Source organism: Monodelphis domestica, chromosome 4, assembly GCF_027887165.1.
Source record: "Monodelphis domestica isolate mMonDom1 chromosome 4, mMonDom1.pri, whole genome shotgun sequence".
NCBI classification, from domain to species: domain Eukaryota; kingdom Metazoa; phylum Chordata; class Mammalia; order Didelphimorphia; family Didelphidae; genus Monodelphis; species Monodelphis domestica.
In genome coordinates, this window is record NC_077230.1 from 177543497 (window position 1) to 177567561 (window position 24065).

The window sequence follows — 24065 nt, forward strand, 5'->3', positions numbered from 1 at the left end:
AGGACAAGTACAAACCTGTCCCTAACTTGAGGCAGTGTGTATCCCAGTGACAGGAAACCATATGGACATATATAAGTATGTAAATGGGTATCCCTTCCACATTGTATCTTTCTCCATTGTGGTTTTGATATATCACAGGGGGAATTCTGTGAAAGCTGCAGATCATATGTGATGGCCAGCAGATGACACAGAAAATGTATATAATATTATATAATATATGTATATTTTATCTTTTAATACCATAAGTACATACAATTTGTTTTTAAAGTTAAAATAAGTAAAAAGTTAAAGTTTGTGAAAAAAATTGGAAAGCTAGCAGAGGACACAAAAGGCTAGAAATGTTAATAATGCCTGAAATGTAGCCTGGGGCCAAATACTTAACCCACATTATAAAATAAGGTACTATAAATACCTCCTGAAAGGAAAAGAAAAAAAAATTCATGTTTCTTCTCTGGTCAAAAGAGAGGGCCAAAAAGTTTTATGTGGTTGTTCCAGATTGCTGGGGTTACCATGCTTCTAACCCCAGCAATGTGGAAGGTTTACCTATGCTTATAAATATGGGTCTTCAAGTATCTGCATGCATTTTCCTAGGGCAGAAAAAAGAATGAGAATAGTTTTCAATGGATTAAGGATAGTAAATGGAGATAGCCTGTCAAATGGGGAGATATATGTAAAGGGCTTTGCAAATGTTAAAAGTGCTTGATAAATGTTAGCTATTAGCTACTTGGAGCTCTCATCTTACACATGCTGCTTCTTGTCTCTTGTTAGCCTTAGCCTTTTGGTGTAGCCAGATAATTCCTATGAAGTGAATGGCCTTAACCATTGTTTTAGTAGATTATCTCCTTTGGTTCCAGATGTTTCAATTAGCAAGGTTTATTAGCAGAGGCAGCTTTGATGCTTTTTTAGCTGATGAGGATCTCACTGTGAAGCCCTTTTATGAAGGTGGCATGCCTGGGGCTCCTGTGAATTGGAAAACTTTCAAGGTGTATCCTTCTGATCCCTAGAGATAATATTCTTCTAATACCTGCATTAGAAGCACACACTTTTCACAATCAACAAGTCTCTGTTAATAGACACAAGTTTCTCCTAATGATATTATACTGTCTAGTATTTATATGTCTTCAAGATTTCTACCTCATCTGGTCTGTTCCCAAAAATTAGCTAGGAAGATAGATTCTATTATTATCTCCACCTTATAGATGAGGTAACAGAGGCTGAGATTAAATTACTTGTCCAAGATCACATAGCTAATAAGTATTTAATCAGTATTTGAATTCAGGTCTTCCTAATTTATGTCCTTCACATTGTCCACTATGCCACTTATCTGCCTAATAAATATTTTTAGAAAAGGATTAGCATATTGGACACCTTGACAGTCAAGTGGTACTATAGAAAGTATACTGGACCTGAAGTCAGGAAGACTCATCCTCATAAATTCAAATTATGCCTTGGAGAAGTCACTAAATCCCATTTGCCTCAGTTTCCTCATCTGTAAAATGAGCTGGAGAAGGAAATGGCAAACCACTTGAGAATCTTTGCCAAGATAAACTCAAATGAAATCACAAAGGATCAGAAACAATTGAACAATATGCACAAGAGAAATGAACTACAGCATCATATTGAACTGTGTCCTCCCATATCAACAGACCAATCCCCTGAAAAGAAAATGTTGTGCATTTATCAATCAGACTACGTTTTGTAGACATATTAATTTTACTTGGCAGTTAGATTCAGAAGTTTATGCATCATGTTCTAAAAGAGGATATTTTTTACCACTGGAGTATTTAGTATTTTCTCCTCTTATGAAGGCTCTAAAATCATAATAAGGATGCAAAAGCTGGAATGTATTACAGGAAGCTGTCTCAGGATGCTACTTTGCCTTCCCTTACTGTCTGTGCTGCTGTTCATTTTATGACAGTGGTAATGCTGATGAATCCTTTAAGAGGAACTTGCCCTGTATTTTAAGAGGCATGCCATTAAGAAGCAGGCTAATATAGCATAGAAGAACTTTGGGATAATTATAAGTACAGTCTAAGTGAGACTCTATAGACATTGCAAACTTGCTCCTTTCTAATATGGTACAGGAAAGTAGTATAGATATTCTGTGATCAAGACATGCCATTTTCAAACTTTCAACTGCCAGTACTTCTGTATGATTGCCAGATATGCATTACTTGCATGTTGATGCAGAAACCTTGGCACAGACACTTTCTCTCACCTAACAGAGATGAGGCCCATGTCATATTAATGACTGATAAAAGAATCTTTCCAAATATAAACCATGAGGATCTATTCTTTGAGTACTCATTTAGTGGCTCACAATGTAATGTTAGCTACAATAATTTAAGATTCTATGATAATTAATAGGGACAGCATTTCTTGGTCTGTCGCATCACATCTCTAGATTTGATAAATTGTCATTGTTACTCTAAGTCCAGTGCATTCTTTTGTTCCTATAATTTCCTCAGATTCCTATTTGATCAGCCAGAATGAAAAAAAGAAGCTGCTATACTTAAAACCCAGATTTTTGTTTTTATCATGAGTCTTAATTTTTCAATGTAATGTGTTTACTCACTACTAGAACCACAGGAGGCATAGAGTAAGAGGACTTTATCATCCTTTCTCCCAAATTCATAAGCCAATATATAAAGATGGTTAGAAAGAAATTATATACATATTTGTTTATACACATATATACATATATATATATGCAGTGCTATTAAATATAATATATACAGGAGAGAGAGAGAGAGAGAGAGAGAGAGAGAGAGAGAGAGAGAGAGAAAGAGAGAGACAGACAGACAGACAGACAGACAGACAGACAGACAGAGAGATGTGAAGGGGAATTTTTTTTATCTTAACTTAATCAAGTACTTGGAGTGCTGCTCCACCCTTTTAACCTAATCAGTCAGGAACTTATGAATCTTTTTGATAAGAGTTCACATCCTCAGGACTGGAGGTGGATCCTACAGTCTCTGACTCACTGGCAGTGCTAGGCAATAGGCTAGGCACTATGTGATAGACAAGTTCATAGTGAAAGGAAGAGCCAGAGAGATAGGAAGTGATGGGGAGAAAACTGCTTATAAAAGCCAGCCAAGAGCATTCTGAGTAACTTCTACTTCTTTTGTGCTGGTGGCTCTTGCTGAGGAGTATTCTGTGGCACTTCTTCTGGAGGACTTCTGCCTTGATGTCTCTGTGCTGGAGGATTTTCTTTGTTGAAGGACTTTTGTTTTGGAGGCTGGGACTCTCATTGGAATTTTGTCTGGGTGAGAGCTAGATTTCAAGGAGCATACTTAGAGTTGTAGGCTAGACAATTCCCCTATCACCTTCCTACACTTCCCTCTTTACAATCTCTACCCTGCTGTAATAAAACTGCTAACAGCCTTGGACTTAAGAGTTAATTTTATAAATGGTGACCACAATAATTTTTTTTAAATTCTTATATTTGTCAAACCCATTTTGAATTGTTACAGAGAGCACCTACCACATTCAAGAAAGCCCTTAGCTTATTTTTTGTGACATGAAGGTAAAAAATTCCCAACCCTAAGGTTGTTATATTTTAATAGTGAGAAGGGTTTAAAAAATATACACATGCATAGGATACACAAAGCAATTTTAAGACAAAAGAGGTACCAGCCATTTGGGGTGTCTAGAAAGGTCTTTTGTACACCTGGGCTTGGCTTCAAATGGAGGTGAAACCAAATTTATTAAAATCTTAACAAAATGGCTAGAATTTTCATTCAAATCTTCAGAGAGAAAAATAGCATTATTTCTCAAAGACAGCATGTAAAAACTTGGTGGGATTTTAAGTCTAGACCCAAAATGTGCATAGTTCTTTGCATTTCATCAAGCCCCAGAGTGATTTCTATAGTCCAATGGTGGGTGTTGAATGAAGTATTTCTACCTCAAGACTTAGTGAGGAGTATGGGGGAGAGAAGGAGTAGAAACCCCTTTGGAAATAGTGTTAACTCTCTGATTTCTTGGGGAGTATTCTGTAAATTAAAATTTCAGCAACCTTGAGAAGAAAAAACTGTCTGTACAGATCTCTATGTAGCTTCTAAGCTATTACTAATAAGTTCCATTTCTTCGATGTGAAAATTTTCTGTGAGCTTCTAAGTTAGATTCTCAAAACTTTAGGTCACATATTTGTGACCATGATGACCCACAGGAAAACTAAAAAACTGTTGTCTATTTAAGGATATCAGTGCTGTACAAATAGTCAAAATGATGCTTCTAGGTCCTGACCAATTCTTAGTACAGTACCTGGCACATAGTAGGAACTTAATTAACATTTATTGACTGACTAACTGATCACACAATTCTGCCCTGTTATGCTAAACCAGGCTTGTTAAATTATATGTGTTTGCATATAGATACAACTTAAGTCTTAGAACTTAGATATATCGAATGGTAGATGCATCCTGGGATGAGCAAATATAACTCCTAGATGGCCTGGAAGAGAATATATAACTTCCACAAATGCCTACCTTATAGAAAATGGCCTAAGAGAATTTAGCTCATTTTATGGAATGGAGGGGGGGTAGTTTAAAAAGACCATAAAGAAAATACAAGGGGAATAAGAAGGGAGGGGGCTAGAAAGGGAAGTAAAATAAAGGTGAGAATTAGGGGGACAGATTAAAAACAAAACACTGGTGTAGAAAGAAATAGTGAAAGAAGAAAAGGCATGAGTAGGAGTAGAAATCAAAATGCTGGAAAATACACAGCTGGTAATCATAACTCTGAATGTGAATGGAATGAACTCACCCATAAAACACAAGCAAATAACAGAGTAGATTAGAAACCAAAACCCTAGCATATTCTATCTACAAGAAACACACATGAGGAAGGTAGACACACATAGAGTAAAAGTAAGAGGATGAAGCCAAATCTATTGGGCATCAACTGATAAAAAGAAGGTTGGAGTCACAATTATGATATCTGACAAAGCCAAAATAAAAATAGATCTAGTTAAAAGAGATAGGGAAGGTAATAGCATCCTGATAAAAGGCAGTATAGTCAATTAGGAGATATCACTACTCAACATGTATGCACCAAATGGCATAGCATCCAGATTACTAAAGGAGAAAGTAGTGGAGCTCAAGGATGAATTAGATAGAAAAACTATACTGAGTGGGAGACCTGAACCTTCCTCTATCAGAACTAGATAAATCAAACCAAAAATAAATAAGAAAGAGGTAAGAGAAGAGAATGAAATCTTAGAAAAATTAGAGTTAATCAATATGTGAAGAAAAATAAATACAGACAAAAAGGAATACACATTCTTTTCAGCAGCACATGGTACATTCACAAAGATTAACCATTTACTAGGGCATAAAAGCATTGCAAACAAGTGCAAAAGAGGAGAAATAATAAATGCAACCTTTTCAGATAAAAATGCAATAAAATAATAATTCTCAAGGGTACGTGGAAAGGCAAATGAAAAATTAATTGGAAATTAAATAAAATCATTCTCCAAAATCAGTTAAAGCACAAATCATAGAAACAATAATTTCATGGAAGAAAATGACAATGATGAAACATCCTTTCAAAATCTATGGGATGCAGCCAAAGCAGTACTTAGGGGGAAATTTATATCCTTGAGTTCATATATTAATAAATTTGGGAGGGTAGAAGTCAATGAATTAGGCATGCAAATTAAAAATCCTCAGATGAAAACTAAATTAGATATCCCAAAAATTAAAGGAGAAATTAATAAAACCAAAAGTCAATGAAGTATTGACTTAATAAATAAGACTAGAAGTTGGTACTTTGAAAAAACAAATAAAAGGGACAAAGTACTGGTCAATCTAATTTAAAAAAGGAAAGAAGAAAACCAAATTATCAGTATCCAAGATGAAATGAGAGATCTCACCTCTAATGAAGAGGAAATTAAAGTAATCATTAAAAACTATTATGTCCAATTATATGGCAATAAATATGCCAATCTAGATGATATGGATGAATATTTACAAAGATATAAATTTCCTAGATTAACAGAAGAAATAGAATACATAAATAACTCCATGTGAGAAAAAGAAATTGAACAAGTCATCAAAGAACTCCCTAAGAAAAAATCAGCAGGGTCTGATGGATTCACAAGTGAATTCTATCAAACATTCAAAGATCAACTAATCCCAATATTATGCAAACTATTTGACAAAATAAGCAAAGAGGGAGTTCTACCAAATTCCTTTTATGACACAAATATGGTACTGATTCCAAAGCCAGTCAGGTCAAAGACAGAGAAAGAAAACTCTAGACCAATCTCCTTAATGAACATAGATGCAAAAATCTTAAATAGAATACTAGCAAAAAGACTCCAGAAAGTCATCACAAGGATTATTCATTATGATTAGTTGAGATTAATACGAGGAATGCAAGGATGGTTCAATATCAGGAAAACCATCCACATAATTGACCATATTAACAAGTAAACCAACAAAAATCATATAATTATTTCTATAGATGCAGAAAAAGCCTTTAACAAATACAACACTCATTCCTACTGAAAACACTAGAAGGTATAGGAATAAAAGGGTCTTTCCTAAAAATAATAAATAGTATTTACCTAGACCCATCAGCAAACATCATCTGCAATGGGGATAAATTTGAAGCCTTCCCAATAAGATCAGGAGTGAAATAAGGATGCCCATTATCACCTCTATTATTTAACATTGCACTAGAAACACTAGCAGTAGCAATTAGAGAAGAAAAATAAATTGAAGGTATTAAAATAGGCAGTTAGGAGACTAAGCTATCACTCTTTGCAGATGATATGATGGTTTATTTAAAGAATCCTAGAGAATCAACTAAAAAGCTAGTAGAAATAATCAACAACTTTAGCAAAGTTGCAGGATACAAAGTAAACCACATAAGTCATCGGCATTTCTATATGTTTCCAACACATCTCAGCAATAGGAATTAGAAAGAGAAATTCCATTTAAAATCACCCTAGACAATATAAAATACTTAGTAATCTATCTGCTGAGACAAACAGAAACTATATGAGCATAACTGCAAAACACTCTCCACACAATTAAAACTAGATCTAAATAAATGAAAAAAAAACATTAATTACTTATGGGTAGAATGAGCTAACATAATAAAAATTACAATTCTACGCAAACTAATTTACTTATTTAGTGCCATACCCATTGAACTAAAAAAAAAAAACCTTTTTACTGAATTAGAAAAAAAAACATAACAGTTCATTTGGAAGAACAAATCATTTTATGGATGGAGAAAATGATACAATTCTTTGAGGAAAAGAATCTACCATTCCATCTCCTCATTCAATAGGCACAGGAAAAACCAGATACTTTCTGAGAAATATGTAGTTTAATCTTCACCTTCTATCACTAGAGCACTCAGCATACCCTTGAGAGCCATAAGACTCTCTATTAATTGTAGAACTACTACAAGCTTCTGCCAGGCCAGGTGGAGTACATACCATTCCCCTAAATACATTTTTCCAGCCAAAGTGGCATATTTACTTTTCCCTGTATTTAGCATTTCACATCCCTCCACCAGACCTTTGCATAGATCTCCAGAACACAAGTAGTTCTTATAAACCATAGCTTTCTTCATGCCCCACTCATATCCTATCCCTTATTAAAAAATTTTGATCCCTTTTGTCATTAGCTCTTCTCCAATTATCACATATTTTATGTAAATGTATACAATTTATCACACTTTTATAAAGTGCTTATGATTATATTGTCATATCTTGTGTTAGGCACTAGGGACACAAAATGAAAACTACCCCTACTCTCAAGGAGCACTCATTCAAATGGTTAAGATAATATGTATATGTATAGGTACATTTCCATACAAAAACAAGATATGTACAAAGAAGGTATAAGGTAACCTTAGAAGGGAAGAACCTGAAGCTTGGAAGATAAGGAAATGGAGTCTGAAGAGGAGAATAATGTAGGAAAATCCTAAAATGATAGGAAAAGGCCAGGTTGTGAAGAATTAGAAATGAAGTGAAGTGAAGAAATAGAATGCCAAAAAGAGGAGTTTATATATAAAGGAGGAGATTAAAGACAGAAGCCAAGATTTATGGGGAGGGAGAAAAGGAAGAACAAAGGAGAGACAGGGACAGAGACAGAGAGGAGGAAGAGGGGGAAGAAGAAAGAAGAAGGAGGAGGAGGAGGAAGAAGAGGAAGAGGAGATAATAATAATGGTGGTGATATAAAGTTAAACTCATCCTGCTAGTTGTTGAGTGAATAAAGGCAAGAGTCTAGCTGAGCATAGATAATGGTCTGGAAAAGAACTGAGGGATAAATGGAATGGAAGTCACAGTGAGGAGGAAGAATAGGTAAAGGAGTAGTAAAAAGATAAACAGATGGAATGATAATGAGAGAAAGAAAATAGAAGGAACAAGAAAAGAAGAAGTCTAGGAAGAAAGTTGTTTTTCTTTATAGAGAGTACAGTTAAACTGTATGGGATTGAAAGAACAGACATCAGCAGTTGGAGAGTGGCCTTTAATCCTCATAATGAAAGGTTAGGTATCACTAGAATATGGGATCAATAAACTAAGAGCCATCTTAGATTAGGATCTTAGATTAAGTGTATCCTAATCATTTGGAAATTAATCCAGGCAGAATATAAATGAATTGGAGATGTTTCATTAATAAAGACATATTTAAAAGGTTCAGAGTCTCCTCAAAATTCTAAATTGGCAGACCCTGTTGCTGAACCCCCAGGAAGTCTCCAGTAGAATATATACTTCTTGAGGGCAGGAGTTGTTTCTTTCATTTCTGTCTTTCTAGCTCCCATATATTTGCTCAATGCCTTGGACTTCATATGTACATTATTAATGTTTGTTGGACTACACTGGAGAACAAAATCCTTTTTCTATTAATTATCAAGGGAGTGGGAAGATGAAATTTCCCAATCTGGGATAAATCCACAAAAGTTTTCCTCTGAGACCTTATATAATAGCCTGATTACTCAACAATGGATCAGAGAGAAGATAATGATGATTAGACTTTCACCCAAGAGGATGCAACAGAAACATGATACACAGCCAAGTATTCAATGAGCTTGTAGTATAGCTTCATTTAAAATAATATCCTGCATAAACCAAGTAAAGAATAAGAAAGACAATATTAATGTCAAATTTTGCGATATAGAAAACTGCTATAGATAACAGTTCCTGGTACACAGTAAATGCTTGATAAATGTTTTCTTCTCTTTTTTATATAACTATAATACATACATATATCTATTCATGTATCTACTCATTCATCTGTTCATTTAAGTATCCATCACCTATCAATATATCCTTTCATCCATCCAACTAGACATCTAGACATCTATCTTTCTTTCTATCATTCCTAAGGTCAAACTGAATATTGTTATTAACATTCATTATTCTAAGCAAATTTTTTCAATAATATTTTATTTTTCCTAATTACATGTAAAAAACAATTTCCAGCATGTTTTCTGAAACTTTGAGTTCCAACTTCTGTCTTTCCTTCTGTCTTGTCTCTCCCTGAGAATTAGCAATTTGATGTGTTATGCATGTGCAGTCATGCAAAACATTTCCATATTAGTTATGTTGTAGAAGAAGATGCAAATTAAAAAAAAAACAAAGAAAATAAAGTAAAAATTGTATGCTTTGGGACAACTAAATGGCTCAGTGGATAGAGAGCCAGGCCTAGAGATGGGAAGTCCTGAGTTAAAATCTGGCCTCAAATACTTCCTAGACCCTGAGAGTCACAACCCCAGTTGCCTAGCCCTTACTGTTCTTCTGCCTTGGAACTAACATTTAATATTAATTCTAAGGGAGAAGATAAGTTTTTTTAATAATACACTTCAATCTGCTTTCATACTCCAATACTTCTTCCTCTGGAAGTGGATAAAATTTTTCATTATGAATTCTTTGGAATTGTTTTAGATTTTTGTGTTACTCAGAGTAGCTAAATCACAACTGGTCTTTGTATAATGTTACTGTTACTATGTACAATGTTCTTCTGTTTGTGCTCACTTTACTTTGTATCAGTTTGTGTAAATATTTCCAGATTTTTCAGAAATGATCCTGATCCTAATTTCTTAGAGCACTAGAGTATTCCATCACAACCATTTACCACAACTTCTTCTGCTATTCCCTAATATGTAAACATCCCCCTCAATTTCCAATTCTTTGACACCACAAAAAGAGCTGCTATAAATATTTTCATACAAATAGGTCCTTTTCCATTTTTTAAAATCTCTTTAAGATATAGATGTAGTAGTGGGATTGTTGGATCAAAGTACACACAGATGATTCTATGGATTGATAGCATCTACAGATATGCCAGATTATCTTGTGTGCCTTTATTTGAATCATTGATTTTTTTTTAAATGTTGAAACAGAAGGACCAAGGACAGATCCCTTAGGGATCTACTCAATCTGTGAGTGAGAGACTTAATCTGTTGTATGTGAACTAGGTTCTTGGAACTGATCAGTGAATCAAAGAGTAGTAGCATTGAGAACTAGTTCTAGTACCCTAAAATTATCAACCCACAGATCTGGACATAATTCTTTCATAAGATTTAGAATTGAATAGCATATGGGAACTGTTTAGATTTCACATAGTCTTTTACCAGCTTCCTCTAGGTAGGATGGCTAGAGCAACAAGGGAAGGATAAAAATAATTCCATTGTGTCTTTCTTTGCTTCATCCAGGACTTTGTTTTAGTAATTATCACCTCTCAAGCATCTTCAATCTCTCCATCACTATTTGCTTCTGCAGATTTATATAGGAACATGCTTAGATCTCTTTACTATTAAAAAAGATTTCCCTTCATCCTTTAGCACATTCAACTAATGAATCATCTTTCCTTTTTACTATTATACTCCTTGAAAACTCTATATCCAATATCTTTATTCTCCATTCCAACCCTCTCAATAATTCTTTTTTTTTTTACTTTGCCATCTACTAAGTATCGGTTCCAAAGCAGAAGAGCAATAAGGGCTAGGCAGTTGGGGTTAAGTGACTTGCCCAGCGTCACAGAGCTAGGAAGTATTTGAGTCCAGATTTGATCTTAGGACCTCCTTGCTCTAGGCCTGGCTCTCTATCCACTGAGCAACCTAGCTGCCCCTTACTAAGCACTTATTAAAGATTTCCTCTGTACTACATACTGTGTTACCTGTTAGGTATACAAAGAAAGACAAAAATATGATCCTTTCTTTCAAGGAGCATATATGTGGTAATGGAATTATAGGAGGAAATGGTTCCAGAGTCAAGTATGGAAGAAAATAAAGGAAGGAAAAAGAATGAGTATTTGAGTTCCTCAGGAAGAATCGACTCTAAAATGAGCTGCAGAAGGCAATGAAAAACCACTTCAATATCTCTCCAAGAAAGCCACAAATAGGGCCAAAAAGGATCAAACACCAGGGAAATAACCCAACAATAACAAAAACTATGTGCCAGGCTCTGTGCTAAGCACTCTACAAGAATGATTTCCATTTGGTCCTCACAATGACCCTGTAAGGTATGTGCTATTATCTGCATTTACAACTGAGGAAACTGAAGCAAACAGTGCTTCAGTATCTTGCTATTGGGGCTCAGAGCTAGTGTGTGAGGCTAGATTTGAATTTTGTCTTCCTGACTCGAAGTTGAGCATTGTACCACCTGGCTGCCAGCTAAGAGGAGGTGGAAATATGAAATGGTTAACAAAATATAGTCAAGTTTGACTGGAGTATAGAGTATATCAAGGGCAGTACTGAGAAATCAGACTGGCATAGCAAACTGGAACCAGATTGTGGGGGCTCATGAATGCCATAAAAAAAGAGTTTGTACTGTTTAGACAACAGAGAACCACTAGAGATAGTTTTAGCAAGAGAATGATAGGATCAGAAAGGATTTCTCTTAGGTAGGTTATTTTTGCTGTTATATGAAGGGTATTTTGAAGAGTGGAAATATTATAAAGAAACAACAAAAAAGAGAGAAAGCCTTAGGTTCAGGTAAGAGGTAATGAGGGTCAGAACTAAGGTAATCTATCTATTGATAGATGGTTTGTTGTTCAGTCATCAGTCATGTCTGATTCTTCATGACCCCATTGGCCATAGCACATCAATATCCTCTATGGCAGTGATGGCAAACCTTTTAAAGATGGAGTACTGGGTCCCACCCCCACACCCCCAGACCAAGTGCCATACCCTCCCCAGCATTGAGTGCCAGGTGACCCCTATGCCCCCCACCCCTTACCACTTCCATTGGACTATTAGGCAGAGGGGAAGGTGAAGTGAGGTATGTCCTTAGTGAATATAGAGAGGGGGAGAGGAGTGGCCCCAGCACTCTGCTCCCCTCCAGCTCTTCCTCCTGTGAGCCACCAACCTCATCCCCTGTACCCTCCCATTGGCTGCTGGGCAGAGGTGGGGGTGGGGATATAAAAAGTGTTATCAGTTATGGTGAAGAGGGGGAAGGGATCAGCTTCACCCCAGTCCCTCTGCCTTTCTGGTTATGAACTCTAGGGGTCGTGGGGAGGGAGGTCACATGCCCACAGAGAGTGTTGCATGTGCCATCTTTGGCTCCCATCTCACATCATCACTGCTCTATGGGGTTTTCTTGGCAAAGATACTATAGTGGTTTGCCATTTCCTCCTCCATAGGTTTAAGGTGAAAAGAAATTAAGTGATTTGCCCAGGGTCACACAACTAGTAAGTACCAGAGGCTGAATTTGAATTCAAGTATTCCTGATTCCAGGTCTAGTACTCTATCCAGTGAGCCATTTAGCTGCATAAATTTAGTATACACCAAATAGTATTATTGCATATATTATCAAAGGAACATCTTTTTTAAAAAAACCCTTACCTTCCATCTTATAATCAATACTGGGTATTGGTTCCAAGGAAGAATAAAGGCAAGGGCTAGGCAATGGGGATGAAATGTCTTGCCCAGGGTTACACAGCTAGCAAGTGTCTGAGGTCAGATTTGAACCTGGGACTACCCATCTCTCAGCCTGGCTCTCAATCCACTGAGCTACCCAGCTGCCCCCAAAGGAACTTCTTTTTAATCATAATTCAAATATTATAGCTTGTTACCAAGCCAGTAGCTGTCACAAGTGAATTTTCTAATAGAATACTAAACCAAAAATTCATTTTAGTTTCTATATTTTTAAAAAGCTGTATCCTTTTATGAGTTAATATTATTGAAAGATGAAAAAACTATTTGAAACTTTATTGAAGGATTAAAGTCATTATAAGAGAAAAGGCATAATGGAAATGGGTCTCAATCCTCTTCCAAAGGCATTTTTTCTTACTTTTCTTTGATAAAATATTTCATACATGTGGTAGTCTATTTTATAAAAGTAAAAGACTAATACAGATTTAATTGTAAACTGAAATGACCAATTTTCCTTAGGGCCACATTTGGACCATGGTATGATTTTATGCAGCTCCTAGAAGGTTTCATTCAGGAAAAGAAAATTTCCAGTGCCATTTGAAGCATTACTTTTTAAATTAAACCGGAATACTTGGCTAATAAAACTCACCTCTCTGGTTGCATACAGAAATTTGATGCTGCCCTATAGGAGGCATTAAGGAGGACTTCTCACAATTTGGAATTACCAACTGTTTGAATTCAATTTATAAATGATTAGAGACACAGAGCTTATTCAGAGTAAAAGTTTCATATATGATACAACAATATATTGCTTCAGGAGTTAAAGAGTTGAGAATTTTTGTCAAGAGATGTGAAAGCATGGGGGGAAACTGAGTTAAAAAAGAAACATTTGTTTTTAAGGACAATTTTGTTCCTTTTTCTGTTTTTTTAGAGAATATATTTTATAGAATGATTTTTAAATGTTTGAGATAATATATTTCTAAATTACTGTCCAGACTTTACTCTGTACCATCCCAACTCCCACAATGATTTCTAAAACTTATTCAAAGGAGAGATTTTCTTATGTAAAACTATATACAGTATTGAATCACTACCAAAAAGAAAAGTCAGCACATGGAACTTAGTGTAAGAAATGCACTTTAAAATGTTATAGAACACAGAACATTTTTAGGTATTTGGCACAATAATGGAGGCTAGGGTTCTGCAGAAGGGATATCCCTTCTGCAACTTAGGAAGGCATATTTGTAAGACATCACTGCTAACTGGTTTTCCCCTGCTTCAAATTCCTGGATCTTCTGAAACCTGTTGGAGGGAAAAATAGACTTTGTTGAAAATTCTTGTGCTATATCAAGAAATAAACAAAACATGGAAAGACAGAGAAACATCTCAATCTAGACAAATCTTCAGTTTTCAGAGGATCCTGACAATGTTAAAGAATGAAGCATCAGACATAACATAAACTGCTGGCAAGGCCAGCTCAGAGAATAAATATGTGGAGACAAAGGTCGCTGTGGCAAATGTTATATGCAATGAATTTTAGATGTTTGTTTCCTCCTGTTTTTTCTTGGTTTCTTGAGTCTTGGAAACAGAATTTTCTCCAGATATTATGTCCAGAAAATATCTTAACTTCCCCATCTATATAATGTTGATTCTTCCTACCATTTTCAAATACAGTGCTGATTTTTATAAAGTAGTTAAGACTAGGAGAATTTAGATTCCTTAAAGAACTGAAATAGATGGCTCCTTTTTAAAGAAAAATTAAAAAGCATATTATAGTGGTGAATCTTAATTGATTTCCCAAATCCACTGAATCTTTCAATGAATATAAAATCATTTTTATGAATTAATCAAGTTAGAAAATCACAAAACTTCAGGGCTGTAAGGGACACAATCCAAATTATATATGAAAAGGAATCCCCACTCAGGGGATGACTCAGGGAACAAGTACTCCTCCAAATCTTTTCTTGAAGATTGACAAAGAGAGGGAAACTGACTATACTTGGAGTCTGCCTGTTCCATTTTTGTGTAGCTCTAATTTTTAGGACATTTGCCCTGATAGCCAGCCTGCTTTTTCAACTTCCATCTTTTGTTCTATGGAAATCAAATCCCCTTCCATTTGACAACCCTTCAGATACCTGAAGGTTGCTACCATGTTTGCACTTTTCACCTTGTCATCTTTTCTCCAGGCTAAACATTCTCAGTTTCTTCTTCTGATCTTCAAATTTCATGGACTTAAGACCTTTCACTTTTCTGATTGCTTTTGGAATTTTTTTTCCTTCCTAAAATATAGTGTCCCAAATAGAATATAGTACTCATTTTATGGTCTGACTAGTGCAAAGTACAACATAATCATCACTTCTTAATGCCTGGAAACTAGGACTTTTTAAATATACCCCCAAGATGTCATTAGCCTTATTGGTTGCTTGGACACACATACTATTGATTCATGCTCAAAATCCACTGAACCTCCCTGCCCCCATTTTTTTTACAATATCTCTCTTAGCTTGTACTCTTAGCTTTTTTGAAACCACAATTCATCCCAAATAAATTTAATCTTATTTGATTCAGCTCATAAAGATCTTTTTGAATCCTTACTGACCTCCAATAAGTTAACTATCCTAATATAAAATCCATTACTTAATATCTCTGTGTATAATCAATTTTAGCTTCTTACCTTACAAAGTGACCATAACTCTATGGAGACCTATTAACTAGTATAGATATGAATATAGATCTCTATATATTTTAATTTCTCAAAAAAATTCAATTTTTAAGAGAAAATTGGTGAAAAATTCTCTCCCTTTTCCTCTCTGTGACTTCATATGCAGTGGGTATTTTATTTTAAATCCCTCATTTTAAATCCCCAAAGAATTATGGATCATATATTCCTTTTCCTCAACATATCTTCCTGCCTTCTGGAAGGATGAAGAGTAATCAACTTTCTAAAGACTTTCTTTCTTTGTTGTTTTTTCTAGTTTGGTGAAGGTGGGTTTGGGTGAGGGGGCTGATGGGGTGATGCAAATTTTAAGGGGAAGAGAGGAGGCAGAGGCATAAAAGAATCTCTGTGTGAGAGGATGTTGTTGGGCTTGGGGGTTCCAAATGTCCCAAGGCAACATTTTCCCTCCAATATGAGAAGTAGATAGAGGTTTTCTTTTCCATTAATCCTTGGCAGATAACTGGCTTTGTTTGATTACATCTTTAATTGATAGGTTGTATTCCTAAGTATTAGGTTCTCTAATTACAAATGTAAACATACAAGTCCTTCTTACTTAACGCACCTTAACAATTTCTAAATCACTCACATTGTGGTTGCCCTGCTCTTGGGTGAAACCTTAGAGCCTGACATTCTAAATGCTAATTGCTTTCTTTTTGTCACTGATAATTCACTCCAAACACACCTTTTTTGATGGAGGATTAGTTCTACATAAATATTTTGTGAATGAAATATCAGTAGAAAGTAAAACCTCTGCTTAAGATGCAGAGAGCAGCTTTGCTGCTATATGTCAGTGACTTAGTTTGGCCTTATTTCTCCTGGGCCACAACAGCACCTGAATTCCTATAATATACAATTTGAGAAGCTCATAAGCAAAAAGTTCTTGAAAATAGCTTCCACAAGGGGTGTGCTTTGTATCCAAATCCAGAGATAATGTGCTAGGGATATATTTGTTTGGGTGGGGGTTATTGCTTTGTATGAATTCACAAAAACACATCATATCTAACCATATTTGGAATACAGAATGAGAGGGAATTTTCTTGAAAGCAAATTCCTGTAATTGCAAAAGCTACGTCTTCAATGCCTTACACATGGAGAGTTTTTAAAAGTAACAACAATACACCCCTCTTCCTAGCATCTAACCTACGTGCTTAATGTATTTGATTTTTTTTCTGCTATGTACCAATTAACCCTCAGAGATTCCCAGGGATGTAGGTCATTTTTATTCATGGTTTCCTCTATGGAAAAGGAAGTCTTAAGAGGTTAAGTGATGTATTTGACCAAGGCCACAGAAGTCAGTTGCAATTCTGGGATGGAGACTTAAGCTATTTCACATATTCCCACTCCATTATGAGATGCAGGTCTCACCTATTCCCAAGAATTGCAAGAATAAAATCCATCTAAGAACTGCTTATAAAATGATTCCAGTTGAAAGTGATATTTGGTTGTCAGTGATCTTTGAAAAAACTGTGGAAGAGCAGAATAGGTGCCCTAGGATTGGAGTTGGGTGAAAGTAGTTTGGTTTTCAAAAAAGAGGGGAAAAGTAGAATCTATAAACTATACACTGCCTCTTGACTTCTATTCCAGGCAAAATTCTAGAGCATATTACTTAAGAGATAGTGTATGATGAGCTTTTAGAAGTAGAACTGGGGATCCCCTAAATTAGCATGAGCTGATTAAGACCCAGTGACTAATCTCATGTCTTTTTTGATGAGATAATTAGCCTGATAGAATGGAAAGTTGCTATAGGCATTGTACACCTGGGTTTCAGTAAGGCTTATGACAAAGACTCTCGTGGTATCCCTATGGACATGGTTAAAAGATGGGGGCTAGATGACAGTACAGTTTAGAACTAAAAAGAAATAACATTCTTGAGCCAATCAATACAAAAATAAACATTGATTTAAGTGCCTACTAAATATTAAACAGTGTGCTGGATGATGGACATGCAAAGTCAAAAATGAAAATAGCCTTTCCTACTCCCAAAGGAGCTTACTTATGTGATATGTGGAAAAGCAACATGCACACATATGATTATATGATTATATAGGCTGGAATAAAGGTTTTTAAATATCCAAAGGAAGAGATTTTATTTGATTTTTGAGGCCATAAAGAGCCCTTGGAGCTTACTGTTCAGAGAACTGACATGGTCCTATATTAGCCATATCACTGTGGATGGGAGAAGAAATAGGATTGAAAGAGATAAACCAATTAGGAAGAAGGGTAGGTACAGATAAGAAGTGATGATAACCTGGACTCAAGCTGTGAATATGTGCAAGAACAGAAAGGGATGAAGGCAGAATTGACAAGACTTGGCAACTGAGTGGCTATGTGGGCAAGGGAGAGTGAGGTGTCCACACTTACTATTATAAATAATTATTAATGTATTGATACCAACTGGAAGAAGTTCTCTACAGAAGGGCACCAAGATCTGTCTTCTATTTTTTGCAACATTATTATCAGTGGTTTTCATGGAAGTGTTCAGGTTATTCACATGTAGATACCACACGGCTGGGAAGGAAAATGAACATATTGAACAAAGGAGTCAGGATCCAGAAGGGTCTTGACATGCAAGAATAATAAGCTGAGTGTAATAAATTATTACCTCCATTTCAGATGAGTCCTTAATGAATAAATCTAGTCTCAGTCTCTCTCCTGAGATTCAGGCATTCAGCAGTCTATAGAATAGCTCCATTTGGATGTCTCCATACATTTTAACCAACCCTATCATCAAACTTTTCAACAGCTATTGAAAAAACCACACCAGCTTTTCAGTCATCCATTTCAATGAAGATTCAAGATATAGTGTAGAAGCAATGAAATCCTGGCCTCTCATGGTGTCTCTGTCACTATCTATGTGATACTGAGCAAATAACTAACTCTCTGGGCAATCCAAGTTTCCTCCTTTCAAAATCGAGGGGGTTAGAATAAGTCATTCTTTCAGATCTTTCTCTTCCTGCTCTAAAAATATGTGATTTTCATGAATCAAGGACATGGTAGCCATGCTATATAGTTCCTTAAAGAGCTCCCTGGAAGCCTTGGAAAATCCCATTTTCTTTTTTTTTTAATTTTTATGTATTTATTTTAGTCAATGTAGACCATTATTCCTTGGTTGAAAATCCCATTTTCTTAAAAGGTATCAAACATTGACCATAATCGTCACTTTGATTTGGAGTAGGATTTTTATCTTTCCATGTAAATATTTCTGTAGCATTTAATTCCTAAATACTTTGTGTAGCCCTAGGTCAAGTCACCGTAGCCAAACTGGCAGCTGTGGTTAAAGAGGATAAACATCTAGAGAGACATCTGTTATAGTTGATACAGTAGACTGCCATGCCCAAAGGGCTCTTTGTTATTGGGCACAATATCTTACATAATTTCACATCTTGTTTTTGTTAAGTCATTTTAAGTCAGTTGTGTCTGATTCTCCATGACCCCGTTGGAATTTTCATGGCAAATATATGGAGATGTTTGCCATTTCCTCCTCCAGCTTATTTTATAGATAAGGAACTGTAATAAGTGACCGATTAATCCCAGGGTCACACAATTAGTGTCTAGAATCAAATTGGAGGTCAGGAAGATTAGCCTGCCTGACTTTAGTCCCAGCAGACTATCCATTGTGCTCCCTAGCTGCCCCCTTCTTCATTATCTAACCTGAATCTATTTCTTTGGATTTCTTAGCCCAATCAGTAGACCAACTTACCCACATAGGTTTTGAAATATCTTTCCTTAGGTAGCTGATCTCCTAGGATGATTTAGAAGGGAGAAGTAATATAGAGGGGGCTACCTCACCTTTGAGACTAGTTGAACTTAAAAAGTTATATTCATCCATAATATGCTAATTCTTCTCCTCTCTGCTTCAGCCGAAATCATCATCTTCAAATAATATTTACCAAGTGCTATGGCATTCATATATGCAGGTGACAATATACGTAATCCCTCTGCAAATGAGCTAACACAGTAGTGATAGATTATTCAAATCCACACTCTTTTTGTCTCTATAGAATTTCTCTATAACTTCCAGTGTTTCAAAAACAGTTCTAATGGTTTTGTGAACTCAGAGAATTCTAGAACCTGAAGGGACCTTAGCGATCATGTAGGTCAATGCTTTCATTTGGCTGATAAGAAAACTGAAGTAAAGAGTGTTTAAATGTTTTGTCCAAGGTCACATAGCTAATTAATAGTGCATTTAGGTCTAGAACTCTGTTTTCATGACTCCCAAACCATTTATTTCCTCCAATTCACTCCACTGTCTATTTACTAGGCTTAACATTTTCGAAAGTGCCTGAAAATGTGCCATTTGGTCCAAGATCAAATTGAAAGATAGCTGATATTCAATCATCTTTCCCGTTATCCACTGCTCCTTCAGGTGTTGTTTAGAATAAATCACTATTATGGGACTCTGATATAATTGCTGTATAGGTGACTTATAAATGTGTAGATCTTAGGAAAAAAAAAACATTTGTTCCTTTTTAATTCACAGGTGAAAGTTTTTCAGGGTTGTTAATTTACAGAGGCATAAATTCCCTAAATGCCTATGCAGTTACAGCCAGAATGAAATTATATTGCTTCTCTTTGACAGTTTATTCGTATTGGCAGGCAAAGTATCTCCTGAACTCCTTTATTTTAAATTACATGGCAACAGTGCTCACCAAAAGAATTACATAAGATTGTTGGGAAAGAGGGATTAACATAAGCACAGCAGTGACATATCCATTCTGAAAGGTTTATGAAGCCTAGACCCTTCTGGATTCTCTAAGACTATAAGAAATATGGGCTTTTCAGAATGTGTTGACAGACAAAGCAAAGTGAATAGGTTGAGGCAACTATTTGGATAATTCAGATCTAAAGCTCTCCTGTGATGGTGGTACCCACAACAGAAATTAGGAAGGTCAATGAAAGGGTAGATTTAAAGGAAAGACATCTATTTGAAGTAATTCAATAAACTCCATATTTAGAGCTGTAGTTATTGAAACTCAAAAGGATATTTAATGGTAAGGTGACCTGAACCATAAGAGTCAGTCTTCTAGCAACAGAACTAAAGATAAGGAAGATGAAACCCAGAGTTGAATAATAAGGACCGACATTTCTATTTTGGTTTTAGTGATGGTAAAGTACTTGGCATTAATGACAGCCACACAGTTATAATTATACCCATTTCTCAAATGAGGAAACTGAAGCCTAAAGAAGTCAAATAATTTTACCAAGATTATATAGTAGTAGATCCAGGACTCAAACCTAAGAATCCTGACTCACTGGCCTATATATTTTCCTGTTAAAAAATAAAGTCACCTTTTACATGCTTTACAAGAGCTCAGATCTTTTCTTTTCTTTTGTTCTTTGTGGGAGATGATTTTCCTGTCTGTGAGAGATAGTGTTTTATGATTATTTTCTTAGATAGTACCATCATCTCCATCTAAAGATTTGGGGATTACTGAATCTTTTTCTAGTTGATCATCTTGGATTTCCTCATATTTGTTAACTTCTTTGCTACCTTTCTATAAATTCTTTCCTGGTATCTCTCCCCAACCCTATTGCCTTATTAGTATCTTCCTCTTTTAGGCTTTTGTCTTCTACTAGCTGATTCTAATTATATTTACTAATTGCTTGGTCTCTTTCTCTGGTCCGCTAGTGTGCCAACAAGATCAAATCTCTTTTTCTCTGATGGTTGCCCATCAGACACAAACATCAAGGGTCCTTCAGTTAATTTGGAATCCTAGACCTCCATCCAGTAGGACTATTGTGACCCTAAATAACCCCATCTTGCTGAACAAAACATTACTCACAATTCCTAATTATAGTATCAAGTCTCTATCACAAATAATTTTTAAGTTTTAATAGTCTGCATTATTGTCACTCAGGACTATCTCTCTCGTTTATAATATTATTGCCATAGAACTAACTGAATCTCACCTACAATCATGTATTATGAATTAACAATATCAGAATAGGGACAGCGATAAACATTTATTATATAGGATCAAGTTCTGTGTTAAGTGCACGTTATAGACATTATCTCATTTGACCCCCTCAAGAACATGGTAAAATGATTATTATTATTATCCCCATTTTTAGATGAGGAAACTGAGGCAAACAAAGGTCAACTGACTTGTTCAAGGTCACACAACTAGAAATTATCTAACGCCAAATTCAAACTAGAATCTTTCTGACTCTAAGCCCAGTTCTTCATGCACTCTTTCGTTAGCTATCTCTGATTAGCTATATTAGGTAGAAGATACCTCTATGACCTAAACCAACATGAGATTTTTTTTCTTTTACCATAAACAAAGACAAGCTCTTGGAAAAAAATGTCATCCTGTGTCAATCTAATGGTAGTAATAACATGTTGCTTAAATCAGTGGATATGGTTAAGGCAGAAACTTAGGAATTATGGGAAATTCCTGGTAGATGAACACAAATGGCAGACTCTTCAAGGTGGTGGGTGAATGATGAATAGTAAATGGCCAATATATTGCATGGGATGATCTTATAGACTCCTTCATTTCAGATATTTTCCATTCCACCATTTCACCCATGCTTCCTTCCTATTTTTCCAAGCTGGAATAATCATGAGAATGACCAGAATGGTCAGCCTAGTCATCCTACATAATTAGAAGTAGTCATTGTAGCTACTGCCTCCTTTAAAAGTAATTCTCAAGCTAGAAGATAACTTAACTGGCTAGATTATGAAGTTTCCCAAACACTATTCATAAATGAACCTGAACCTCCACCCAGGAACTAAAAAAAAAAAAGTAAACATTTCCCAAATAGCACTAAATTCCATTAAGAATACATGTTCTCTGTTTGTTTGCTTCCTTGATCCTGCTAAATATTTTAGTTCATGCCTCACCTACTTCACCTAAAGAAAAAGGTCATTTCTAATTTATTTATTATTAGTTTGCCTTGATAAAAATCAAAATGGGAATGTGAATCAATTTCAACAAGTTTTGGCTATGAGACTTCAAGCTTGGGGAAAAAATAGAAATGAAGGATTATTAGACCTCAACACCATCAATTTTTTCATTATTTTTAATGTTCCTTTTTGAGAGGAACTGGAAGTAGGAAGATTAGACAGCCCATTAGGATTTATGAACATAGACTTTCTAATAAAGTCCCTTCAATGCTTTACTTTGTGCAAAATTAGTTTCTTTAATAAAAACATGCACATTATTCCATTCTAATATTCCAATGCATTTGTCTAGGATTATTTGTGGACCATACAATTTTATAGCTATTTGTGACCTGATCTTGAGGTTTTCTCCTAAGGAAAAGTCTCATTGACTCAAATTAATTTCTTAAAAAATGTTCTGGGATTTAAATCTACAATGTTAGCAATTGAGTGGAGCTAATGAATTCACTTCCTCTTCATGTCTCGTTAGATATTAGATGAATCTAGCAACATTACTTTGCAATAGAAACATCTGTAAAATTAAAAAGAAAAATGTTAATAAAAATAAAATGTAGGTTCAAACAAATTTTCTTTCCTCATTGATTTCCAAATCAATACACAATCACTGGGGCAAAGAAGGGATTCTCTACATTTTAAATTTCTCCATTAGTTTTGCATTTTTAAAGGAAAGTTGTTTAAGATTTAGCTTTAGTCATAATCAAACTGTTTTTGAAACCATATTGAACTACAGTGGGAATCATAGTCCAAGCATAAAGATTGTTCCTCTGTTGACAACTACAAACATCCTTTTTATTTTTCACCCTATGAGACTCATCGGAAATGGATGTCCAAGAAAACATCTACCAATCCACTTTTAAGCTTTCAGGACCCAATTGCAGCAAGTATCAGCTACCCTGATACAGTCACTTCTTCAGACAATGGAAAGAGTTGCTTTTTTACATGTCAGCTACAACAGGAGCTTTGTTATAGTTGTGGCCTTTAAAGGTATTTTGACAATAGGTATCTTCTAAACTAGACTTGGTTTTTAAAGTCATATTTCTTGGATTACAGTAAAAAAATGTGTATTTGGAACACATTTAAGTCTTCTGACCAGGTTGATTGGTAAATGGTCACTTGCCTAACAATTCCAAAGTACTAAATTGGCAAAACTCTCTTGGTAAAGTCAGGTGATTCATATCTTCCTAACTCCTTAGGAACTACAAAGGAGGATGGAGGTTATTTATAAAACAGACCTAATGAACTTGAGGGAATCATATAACCCATTTTTCAAAAGCCCTGACCTTTGGTCTTAGAATCAGTACTGTGTTTTGATTCTAAGACAGAAGAGCAATAATGGCTAGACAATGGAAGTTAAGTGACTTGCAAGAGACACAGAGCTATATTTGAGGCTAGATTTGAACCCAGGACCTCTCTTCTCTAACCTTTGACTCTCAAGTCCATTGAGGCTCTAGCTGCCTTTCCAGACAACCCATTTTATAAAAGTTATATGTTATTCCAATTTTAAGCCCTATTTTAATGAGCACTGAAAATATTTAAATGAGGCCATGCTGAAGGATTTGGTAGCCATGGCAACACGATGCTGAGAAGGCACCCAGAGCTTGCTAGCAT

General features: G+C 35.4%; 1 protein-coding gene and 1 long non-coding RNA gene across 3 annotated transcripts in view; one reads left to right on the forward strand and one right to left on the reverse strand.

Moving 5' to 3' along the window:
* Nucleotides 1-24065, forward strand: part of B3GALT1 (beta-1,3-galactosyltransferase 1) — a 783716-nt gene that overhangs the window by 523405 nt on the left and 236246 nt on the right. The gene's annotated exons all lie outside the window — the stretch shown is intronic.
* LOC103099215 (uncharacterized) lies at nt 13955-19579 on the reverse strand. Its single transcript, XR_001629962.2, has 2 exons — nt 19340-19579; nt 13955-14136 (listed from the first exon to the last, which is right to left on the reverse strand). It is a non-coding gene; the product is annotated as an uncharacterized LOC103099215 (long non-coding RNA).